A 12,106-nucleotide genomic window follows, 5' to 3' on the forward strand; every position below is an offset into this window, starting at 1 on the left:
GTTTGTTGGTAAGCGTGGCTGAAGCCTTAAAACTATGATGGAGAGAACCGAGGAAAACAAGATAAACATGTTTCATCCTTAAAGGCGGTAGCAAGAGTGATAGGCATAGAGATTAGTTTGTGAGCAGGAAAGTAGAAATCAAATTGCATACACCAATTTATTCTAGCAATTTTGTCATCACAGTCCAAAGTGTAGAGAATGCACCTGGAACACCGTAGTAACATGGTCATTGGCTTTCAGAACTGCTTTCTTTAAAGATGCCTGAAGATTAGCACACTAAATAAAAGTACTTCTGCAGGGTAACTGCTCCCTTAGTGAGGGACTTCCATCTGTAAAGTAACAACAACAAAAAAGGCTGTTATTAAATTTCCTGTGCTTTATGCCCTGTATAACATTCCTGCAGTCTCTTGTATCCCTGCCACAATTGTCTTGGTGTCATTATTTTTGTTCACAATGCAAGAAAAATGTCATCCACTTTGTTTTTGGCTTACATTCCTCTCAGATATCTGAATCCGAGCCACCTTCTTCTCAGCTGTGCAAAACTGGCCTGGTCTCTGACCTGGGAAATCAACAGGTCCTGTGGCTCTCTTAACAAGACTAGATAGTCCAGATTTTCAGGGAGACAGGGGATGGAGATAGGAAAAAGACAAGACACACAAATTCCTGCCAGAAATGGATACAGCAGAAGATAAAGCTGCCTTTAGGCCTGAAGAGACACTTTGTACATATCCATGGAAAAAAAAAAACAATTGTTTGTCTAAGAATACAAAGTTTTACATTGCCAACCGGCATATAATTTCAGAAGTACTAAACTGACATTACTGGAAGTCACAGCTTTTTATTTGCAAAAAAGACATTGAACCTCAGACGTGTTGTGGTAACAGAGTTAGGCTATTTGTAGTCACCCCAATGACCTCTGTTTGCACCAGAAAGTCAATTTGAATTAGGTGAGGAAAGGACAAAGTGAGAAATTCTGAATACACACTGGATGAGAAAGGTGGCAGATTCACAGTGAAGTGCACAAAGAGCTAAAAGAAAACTGAGCTTTCAGTTTCAAGCTTTTTTAAGCTTTCAGTTTTGAGGACATTTCGCCTAAGAAGCTGCAGAGCTGACAGAATAAGTTTTCTTCCTACATGTGTCTAGTGTTTGCAGTGCACACCCTGGCCTCCTGCCAGACAAAGTGTCTTTTCCTAAGAAGTTTGTTTTCATAGTCTGCCAGGTAGACTCGTGAAACACCACTCCTAAAATTAGACAGACTGCTGCTCAAAACGGTTAAAAGCTCTGCAACAAGATATTTTAATGGGGAAGAGAATGGATTACAGGTACCTTTTTGCTTGGAACAAAAAGGTGAAATAAACTTTGCTTCCTTAGCAGCATTTATCTCTGTAAACGTCCAGCAGGATTTGAGCATGCTAGGCTCATACCATGTCAAGAGCTTAGGGAGTTTAAATCACTTTTCTTTGGTGAGAGACATCTGCTCAGATACTCTGCTCTCTGTATAGCATGTTATGCCTCTTCAAGCTACTTGCTTTCTAGTATTCACCTCATCAGAAGAGGCTGCTACATGATACATATTCAACAGTGATGGAATAGAACGAAAGTAAACTGTTAGGTCTGGGCTGACTTCTAAACTATTTGACTTCTAAAGCTACTTCACAGTACCATCCCAGGCAAGAAAAGACAAAAAATAACAGATAAAAAAGGCGTTCAGGGGCAGTAATCAAAAAGGGAGAAGAGACCGCAGAACATTCTGGCCATGTGGAGGCAGCACACATTGCTTGCAGGACTTGAGCTCCTTCCTGATTATCAGTCCTCATGTTTTCTGTAATGTCGCCAATGTTTACCTGTTAAGCCGCTTACTGCAGCCTTTCTGAAACAAGCTTTCCTTCTGTTTCCCTGCAACAGGAATCTGGTGTCATTGAGTACAGTGAGACAGAGTGCAAGGAGAGCAAAGAGCAGGCAACCCAGAGGGATCTGTGCCCAGATATGCCCAGGGAGCCTGGCAGTGTGTCTTGCTGCTGCAGAGCACAAAGGTGAAGCTCCTGCCACCCTTTCGCATCTTCTGCCTTGCTTTCCTCTGGGTGTGAGGGAGAACCTGAGATGTTGTGCATGAGCCTTGTGTCAGTGTTTTTAAGACATGGTATTTATCCCACATTCACTAATATTTTTAAATGAGCAAATAATTCTCATTTTTTCTTTTGGTTCCACTCTTTTGTACCTCTGTTGTGCCTGAACACCTCTTACATGCTGCTCTGCACAAGAGGGATTAATTGTTGGAAGTTAATTGCAAGCATGTTCCTGCAAGGTTTTGCTCTGTGATATCTTGTCTGTGTTGGTTGATTTTTAGCTGGAAACATGCAGTGTGGCATGGGCTGTGTCTCTATCCGTAAGTGAGCCTGTGAAACTATTAAAATTGCCTTACTGGCAGGAATTATAATATTTTCAGATTCAAAAGTTGTCAAAAAGTAGCTATTTATACCAATATTTTTACCAGCAAACCACACTGCCAGATTCTTTCCAGGAAGCAAACAGGAAAAAAGCATCTGTGCATTCATTTATAATCTGAACTAGTATTAGTTGAAGACATTTTACACTTGATATTGGGAGATTTTTGTTTTATCTGGGAGTTTCCTGACTTTTTGCTTTTGGCTATATTTCTACTGAGATATGTGGGAGCCTAACAGTCAGAAGAATTAAACCATCATGCCCTCATTTTCCTCAGTTATGAAATGCCTTATTTGAATTCTAGTAAGCTGGGAAGTTTCAGTACCAGTTGAGCACCCCTGTACAGTTAATTATTTTGGCAGTGTGAAATTTAAAGTGGAAAGTTGTCCCTCTGCCTAGGGAATGTGCTTTTATTTTCAGTTCCTATAGTGTAGTTAAATTTGAACTTGTGCTGATTTTATAAAGTCGTGTGGCATACACTCTGAATACAAACCAGCCACTGCTGACAGTCGCTGGCATGTACTGTGACCCCATGAGCAAACAATAAAATTTTACTGCTATGTTCATATATTGCTGAAGAGAACATGAGCTTTCTGGATTAAAAGTGGAAAAAGTGCAGGTGGTTCAGTAGGACTAGTAATACCTTAAAGCATTTCTCTTCAGTCATAGCTAAAAAAATATAGTTGGCCTATCATGACATTGAATTTGATTAAAAGACACATTGAATTTGATTAAAAGACACATTCCATCTATTTCTGCCTTGAGTACATCATTGCCGATTTTTTATCCATTGCTCCCATCCTTTACATTGTCATGTAATTTTCAAGACAGAGTGCACTCCATGAATTTATTCCCTCTCATCATAGCTGTGAAAACACTTTTTCAGCATTTAGCCATCTCTGCCGTTGAGATGGTCTCCTCCTACAAGCACACTGACACCAAATCAGTCTGCTGGGATTTGCCAGGCTCCCAGCAGGGAGCCAAGGGGTGACAGGCTCTCCCAGCAAAAAACATTACCACCTCCCCACGAGGAACAATCTAGGAAAACATTATTTGCTTGGTGGATGAGAGAAGATGTTCTGGTGGCAGCCAGGCTGTGCCTGTACTGCAGGCACAAGTCCTTTAATTTTATTTTCCAAAGGGGTCCTGACACATGGTGCAGGGCTTTGCAGGGTCACTCCTCAGAGCAATCTCTGTCTGGAACATCTTCATGCTTGCTTTTCTCCCTTCTGGTCCTCACTGATTAAGCAGGACCAGAACTCTCTCTTGCATTTGCCATCAGGTGATGTTGTCCCTCCCATCCCATTTTTGCAGCTGACACAGTCTTATCACTTCCCATCTTTACTAGGTTGAGACAGTGTTGGGGGAAAACAGTGACTGTAAGTCATTGTATTGTGTTTATACAACCTTAGGTAAGTGAGGGCAAATCTATCTGATGATCTAAGGGAAAAAAAGGCCTTTTTTTTAGTTCAACATACTTTTCACATCCCAGTGTCAATTAATTGTGACGTTTATACCAGACGAATAACAAAAAAAACTTTCTCTGTATGTATTCCTCCATAAGCTAACATCCTGTATGGGCAGTTAAGTTGGAGACCAGACAGGTTGCCCTGGAACACTTAGTAATGTAGAGCATTTACTGACATCAGAACACATTAAAATCAATTACACTTCCATTACACTCATCTACGTTACCCCTTCCTGCATATATGCCTGTTGGATCCATATTTAATTTAGGAGTGGATTAGCTAATGAGGTGGTAAGATCAGTTACTAGGCTGGCAGCAAGGCAATGAAAACCATCCAGCAAACACTTTCCGATTTGTAAGTTTTCTCTGAAAGATAGTAAAGAAAAAATAAGCTAGAGCAGGCCCTCTTTGATAGTCCATCTTCCCTTAGGAATGGTCTGACCACAATTCCCATGTGCTGTGAATTTTTTTCTCTTTGTTCTATCTTATAGTAGTCTGGGGTGATTGAAAGAATAGCTATTGAGCAAAAAACGTTTGTGCAATAACTATTCCAGAACAGAGAAGAGGTTTATACCCACACAAACCAACTCCAAAAAAAGCCCCTCTGGTTAAACAGTAAATATTCTGGGATCAAAGCAATACTCCAGAAATACTCCCAGTGGAATTATTCTGGAATAATTCGAATGCAGTATCTCTGTTTTCAGTTCCGTTCATGTAATTTTTACATGGGGGTAGAAACAGAGCTTGCAGCATTCATAGCCAAACAAGTATGAGTGGCATCAAGCAGATCTGTGTCCCACTTGCTAGAAAAGAGCATGCAATGGCAATTAAAAGTGAAGCTCAGAGGTCCCATGAGTGAGAGGAATGGGGAATTCGTTTGAGAGGAAAGAATACATATTTACGTAATGAGACTCGCCCTTAGAAAGGAAGCAGAGGGTCCTGAGTCATTGTTGGGTGTATTTTATTTTGAGGCAGAGGGCTTATTTTACTGGATTGAAGGATTACTCTGCTACAAGCAGGCCAATGAGATTTAAAGGCAGTGCTACCAGGGAGGGGACAGAAATGAGCCTGGGTCTATCTGGAACAAACAGAGTGGAAGGAGTGGTGGCTTCCATCACAGCAGATGAGCTCTGAAGGCTGTGAGGTGCCTCAGGTATGTGAATGAATGTGGTTTGAAGAGGAGCTCTGTCTGCAGGACCAGCTGTTCCAGAGCTTGCTGCACCACGTTCAGCTTGAGAAGGATAGCAGGGATGTGGAAAGCTGCAGCATGGGCCAGTTCTGTGGTGGTTTATTGTGGCACCACTTCATGAGAGTCAAGAAAACTGAGCAGGCTTGCTGGAGCTGAGCATAGTTGGGTCAGCAAGTACTGTTATAAAGTTCCTATTATAAAGCTGTATGTCATTAAGAAGTGAATTTTGAAAATACATTAAAAGTAACAAAAGTAGGAAATCTGAGTTTTGACAGTAAAGATATGAATTCCATGGACTGAGAGAAGGGAAGAAAGAGGGTGATGTGGGTCCTCTTACCTCAGTAATATTTCATTTGCTGCTTAGTGTTACTCTTAGACACTTCTTTTGCCAGGGTGATGTTGGTGCCTGGCTTTTTGAACAGTGACAACTGTTAGGTAGAGCTGTATCTAAAATGCACACTCAAGAGATTAGTTGATACTCTGTCTATTTAAAAATGACAGCTAATGTTAATAGCTTGTAGATTTCAATCATGAAGGGAAAAGCAAACAAAGCCTTTTCTGCTAATAATGTTTACACAAGTCCTAAGGCAGTCTATTTTATCCCAAGATAAAATAAACCAAAGTAGTCTGTCCAAAGAAGGGAAGAATGAAAGAGGTTTTTCATACAGACTCTTCCCTCCTGTTCTCCACCCCCTATTCTCTACAAGAGAAGAAAAAAAGATTGAATAGTGAAAGACGGCAGACGCAGCATCACAGATTACAAGGAAATGCAGCATGTCTGCTTGCTTTATCAGGAGACAGAACTGCCTCTAGTCACAGCTCCTGCTAGCCCTTTCAAAGACCTGTTAGCAGCAGCCTGGCTGAGCATGGCAGTTTGACAGGGCTAGGTTGATCCTCATTGTTTTGCTATTGCTTTTCGTTCAAGATAACATCATTCTGCTGTTTGGCTGCTTTGAGTAGCAGTGTGCCAGGGACGCATTTTCAACTTGAGGACCTTTTTGTGGTAAAGTTGCAGCTTCATCAGCTTCACAGATGAGGATTTAAATGAGCGGAAGTCACAAAATTAAGAGATTGCAATTACAATCCCAGACCTGTGTGAAGTCGGCCACAAATTCAAAACATGGAAAGAAATGGTGAGAAGAGGAAAAAGAGTCAACTCAGCACAGTTTAGTCCCGTGTATTTTTCATAACATGAGAGCTATATCTTGTTTTATAGATGAATACAACTTACTGAGGGATGAGTATCTTCTGTTTCTGATCTAATGCTGTTAGCTCTTCAACTCTAACATAATACCAAATTTTTGTTTCATTTAAAAGTAAGGAGTATAGGAAAGAATGAATTTATGTGTGTGTGGTGTTCCTTGGTAAACAATGGTATTATTCACTTTGTGCTTTGCAAATATCATATGGATATCAGAAGCAGTTTTAATTATGGTGTCTCATGGACTAGCCACAGAATCATGCAGTTCTTCAGCTCCACTACTGCGTGGATTAATTTACTGTGTGTCTCAGTTTTATAATAACTAGAGTGCTGCCAGTATCTGAGCTAGGGGGCTTAGAGGTCATCTGAGATATGTTATAGCCCATACCAGCAGAGGCAAGCACTAAATGCTGGATGAGTGAATACAATGCAGTATTAGCCAACAAAAGCAATAATAAAATGGTTTGGCAATAGGAATAGAAAACACAATGTGAGTTTGGGATACTGCAAAGATTTGAAAGATGCTGGAGAAACAGCAGATACAGCTATTAGCAACAATCTAAATAGAAGACTGTAAGAGTGAGAAAAGAGAAGACAGCACAGAAGCTTCCACTGTCATTAATCATCATAGAAACAGAGCAGAGAAGACAGGAAATTTGGGTTCGGGTTTTTTAGATTTGAGTGTATGGAGGAACGTGGAGATGTGACAGTCTGGGAGGGCACCTCACACCCAGTGTTCCTTACACTTTGCCCTTCCAAGGTCATATTTAAAACTCTAGTGGATGGATGTACTTGCTGGTAAGCCAATGACATATAAAGGCAGTCTAAAAACATTCAATTTACCCTCAGCCCTGCCTCAGAATGGCTGCTATGCCCAACCCATCACCAAGCAGCTCAGGGGGTACACAGGTCTTTTTAATGCATGACATTTTAGCACAGTCCAAAGATGCTGTCATGACACATGCCAGCAGTGATTCACTGCCTCCCAGCTACCACATGATTGCCCCCACTTCATTCCCTAATTATTATTTTTTTTTGTTTTAAATCATTGTGTTCTCATCTTTTCCCATATAAAACCGTCAAGTTGTCAAAAAGAGAGGAGCTGGAAAAAAATTCCTCTCCTTTTCACCTTGTCTGGCTTCTTTCAAACTGAGCTATGCAAAGCTCTAGTGTAGCCTGACAAGTCCTAACTGCTGAGATTTCACAGATGCTGGGGGAATGGTGGTGGGAGGGGACAAGGGAATTGTTCCTGTAAGGGCGTTGCTGCAAGCTACTGCGTCCTGGAGGGGCTCTCACAGACATCTTACCATTGAAGGAGAGCAAGCAGCTAAAATGAAGCAGAGGGAGTCACATTCAACAGGAAAGCAATGGATGTAGGAGTAGAAAAATATGATTATAAATCTTCTGTTTCAGGGTAAGAAAAGCTGCTGATTTAAACAGCCAGGAAAAGTGGAAACTTATTTCTGTAATGAGACTTACCCTTGGAAAGGAAGCAGAGGGTCTCGAGTCATTATTTGGTATATTTTATTTTGAAGCAGAGGACTTTTTTTGCAGACTGAAACTGGATTGAAGGATTACTGTGCTACAAGTAGGCCATTTGTCCATAACTGCATTAGACATGATAATGTCCTTTTCTTCACAGCTATTAATACCATGGCTCCAGTTGAACTGCTCCTCTGCATTGTCTGCCTGGATCTGCCTGGTGAACAGGCGGTGGAAGCGACTGCTATGTTCCTAAGACAAAAATACTGTTTTGAGTCTAAAAACTCACATTCTAAAGTTAGTGAAGTGAAGGGAGCTTCTTTCTTTTGCCATGCAATATGCAAAGTCCTGGTGGCTGTAAAGTTTGGTAGGTCCATGTTCAGTGGCAGATCTGGACCTCTTTTACGCTAGTAGTGCAATTCTGACATTCACCACATGACAATGGCACTATACCAGGACAGTGCTGTCTTCTTACTTTACGCTTTCATACCATTTAGACAATTCTTAGTGATGAATTTGAAGAGACATTCCTAATTTGTTAATTTCTTGTGCAGTTCTCTAGTTTCCAGCCAGGTGCAATTACAACTGCTGGCATATTTAGGAAGAAAGATGATATTTTACAGGTTAAGTGAGCAGGGAGGGGAGCAGAGATATGGCGAAAAGTGAGATCTGCAGAAAGCAATCTGCTTTTGTAATAGCAAAGTTTCATCTTGTTTGCCTCTTCGGTTATTACACCTTTTGTTTTTTTTACAGAAGGAAGCAAGTTACAAATAGCATTTAATCATCAGAATACACAGGGATGCAAATACTCTGTGATTGTATTGTGACTTTCTTCTGCCACCATCTGGAGCAGTAATTCAGTTTACAGCTGGAAAAACCTCTCTCTGTCTTTTTTCTCAGTTGTTACATTTCCAGATGGCAGATAGGAGCTCAATTTCTCTTCAGTAGTCATCAAGCCCTACTTCTTGAAGCTGTTGCAGAAGCTCCTTTTTCTCCTAAGTTATACCAGATTCACTGTCTTTTAGGAGGCAAGAATTTATTCAGGAACCATCTTGGTCTAGACATCTTTTGCAGTTTTCTGACGAACAGGTACCCAACCTTTACATCACTGGATGAACAGCCGTCAGGGGCATTGGTTACGACTCTTCATCAACTACAGCTCTTCTCTGCTAGATTTGGCTTCTCAGACGGACACCACCTTCCTTTTCATTCAATATCCTTGTCCTCAGGTCCTGAGCTCTTGTTTTAATTTTCCAGAGTTCAGAGCTTCTGAAGCTGCTGGTGGCAGAGCAGGACTTGTGGAAGAAACACTTCCTTCATTAGCTTCCCAGAGCAAAGGACATTTCTCCTGGAATCCACGCAGCTCCTGCAAACTGAAGCTGGAAGCTTCAGAAAGGTCGCAGTTTTAGGTTCTTCAGAAAGCCTTTCCTCTCTTTCCATTTGAACCATTCACCTTTGAATAACAGACCTCTGAGCTGGAAGAGCAACTTGTCATATAGTGATCTGCAGCAGCATTCACCCTTGGTCCCCTTTGCAGACTGTGAGGAGCAGTGGAAGTCTTTGAATACGCTGTACCTCATCCAAAAGGAGGCACTGAAAAGGTTCAAAGGGCTGCTACTCTGGAAGTGCCTATGTTTTCTCTACTGCCTGCAGAGTGAGCCTGACGTGCCTAGCTCATCTCCAGATGTCCACTTTGTGGACAGTTGCAATCAGGTGAGAGAAAATCAGTCTTTCTACTAGTCTAGACACTGGTTTGTCTTGCAAAGGATTGAATATATTATGTCTATAGTATACTCTTCAGTGCTAGCCCTACATTTCATACACCCTTGCTAATCTTTATTCAAGGTCATAATCATAACCTCCTGTGTTAACCTCATAGGTCTGGAGAAATGTAAGCCTATGTTCAGGGAAGATTACCCTAGCTGCTTCTTCATGCTGAGCTGCAGAAAAGTGGATCCCTGATCCTGGTGGCTACCTGGAGGAGCACTGAGCCAAGGCAAAGAGAGCTGAGCGTGGCTGACCAGGGCTGCTGTTTTTCAGGGAAGGAGCCATGTCTTGTTGCGAGGAATGTTTAAAAGAAGCTATCTGGAAGCAACTGCAGGGGTAGGGAGACCAGCTGGTCTTCTGGGGAGTCATTTGGGGCCAGGCACACAGGACTGTGAAGATAGAAGCACCGAGGAAGAGCACAGATGAAATAACTCTAAGTGCCCTTTGTCATCTTGCCCCCCGCTGCCTGGCCATTGTCTTCAATTGATACAGCGTCAGGACTTTAGTTCTTAAACTGTGGGAAGCCCCACAATGCAGGTTGTCTCAATCCAGAGGAAGTGCAGTTACACAATTACAGTGGGTGCAGTGTCATTATAAAAAATTTGAAAGAACATTCCTTGGGCATAATAGCATCATTTTGCCAATATTCTGTAACTCAATAAGCAAGCAGTAGAGCACTGATTCATAGCTAGTGGAAAAAAGAATCGCAATTCTCACTAACAACATTTCTCATTTCTGATTTGACAATAGCTGATGGCAGCTTTTATAGACCCACCTTTGCTGAGCACACACCTGCAAGGAAATGAACCTGTGATTTAATGTATTGTATAGACTTAGGAATAATTTGTACAAATTGATGATGAAAACCAAATCAAATGAAAAAAGCCTGACAACAGCTAGTGAGGGAAGGGCCTGGGGGGGTAGGTGACTTCCCCATGCATTTCAGTCAGAGTCCACAAGATGCCCTGCTCTTCCAGCTGAGCCTAAATTCAAACCAAATGTAAGCCAGCCCTTTGCAACAGCTGCTTTGGTATTGAGTCCTCCCTTGCACATGTAATTCGCAGCTGAGTAAATGTTCTTCACTGAGAGGAAGAATTGAGCATGTTAGCCCCAGGTTGAGGGGGAAGATGAATCAAAATGAAGATACCATAGGTGGGAAAAGCAAGTGGCAGTGTGTTCCTGGGGCCAGAGGAGAGCTTATCAGGGCAGAACATCATCTTGAGGAGAGCTAATTCTTGCTAGGGTTGCTCTGGGTAAAATGCTTTTGCAATTCTCTTTCTGATGGAGGATGTGTAGGCTTTAGGATAGTCAATGCTTTTTACTGAGTTCAGATTTTAATGTAAAAGGCTAAGTTACTGTCATGCCTCAGTTTGCATAAAGCTTCAAATAAAAAGCAGTCCTGATTAATTCATGCTTCTTGTGTCTCCAAAATGTGTCTCAGGTTGGTTTCCACTAATCAACCAAAACCAGTTGTAACAGAAAAAAAGTGCCTTTCTCTGCAAATCTTTGTCAGGCGATTTATAACACTGGTATGTGTGAGCCTAAATCAGCTTTGTTGAGAGCAGAGATTGAATTGTTTTCCTGCATGTGTAAGATCATTTGAATAGAGAAACAGTTTCAAAAAACCTATCTGTAGCTGTTCAACTGTTGTGGATTAACTGTTTATTACTGAAAGGAGGGCTGACTATGCCACTGCTTTGGGCATGCAAATTCAGCATGGATGTTGGTGGCCCCATGCAAACAGTAAAACATGGGAAAAGGTGCAGTGTCGTGTCACCAGAGGAACAGACAGTCCTTCCCCAGCAGACACAGGGGCTAACATATAGTGTGAAGCAAACTGCTTTTCAAGTTGTAAGAGTTTTTAAAGGATGCATGGGAGACTCTGGTAAAACCGTGTAAGAGTACCTTCTGACAGAGTTACTCTGGCTCAGAATAGGCATAGTATAGTCCATAATGGAATGAGGATCATCATGTTCCCTGGAAAAAACTGGTCACTTCACCTAGTTCTCATTCAGGTTTGAGGAATCTGTTTCATAAGGGTTTTGGCTTTTTCTTTTTTTTTCCTCTTTCAGGAGAAAAAAAATGCATGAGTTTCTTTTTGGTGAAGTGTAAATTCTCAATTCCACCAAAAGTGTGTCTTAGGAGGGCAGTTGCCATGGCCAATCAGGACCAAAGATATGGTTGTGATATTGAACACTGAAGCTTTCTTGTCCTGAGGAAAGATGATACGTGAAAGGTAGGGTCAAGCAAAATGGAGATCTCTTCCAACCTAATGAAATTCAATGCCTTGTGCTAAGTGAAAATAGCCTGCTTGATATCTTTTGCAGAGAAGAAAAAGAGTGAATCAGGAAAGTTGCTCTAAGAAAATACTAGTCAGTGCACATCACAAGAGGTGGTTTGCTTTTTTTTTTTCTTCTCTGTGGAGATTGGGCCTGGCTCCTACACTTTTTCCCATATGAATATCATCAGCTCTCACTCACTCTGGAAATATTCTACTGATAAAACAGTAGAGACTGACTGCAAAGTTAGTTTTCAGTTTCTACTTCTGAGGTAC

General features: G+C 41.5%; 1 protein-coding gene across 1 annotated transcript in view; it reads right to left on the minus strand.

Moving 5' to 3' along the window:
• Positions 1-12,106, minus strand: part of CHRM2 (cholinergic receptor muscarinic 2) — a 146,839-nt gene continuing 134,733 nt past the window's right edge. The window contains exon 3 of the transcript XR_009964364.1: positions 1-329. The gene's annotated coding sequence lies outside the window, so the exon portion shown is untranslated. The remainder of the gene's footprint in view (positions 330-12,106) is intronic.

The sequence above is a fragment of the Pezoporus occidentalis genome, unplaced genomic scaffold (assembly GCF_034315485.1).
Source record: "Pezoporus occidentalis ecotype Australia unplaced genomic scaffold, CSIRO_AGI_Poc_V1 ctg19, whole genome shotgun sequence".
In the NCBI taxonomy this organism is placed as follows: Eukaryota; Metazoa; Chordata; class Aves; order Psittaciformes; family Psittacidae; genus Pezoporus; species Pezoporus occidentalis.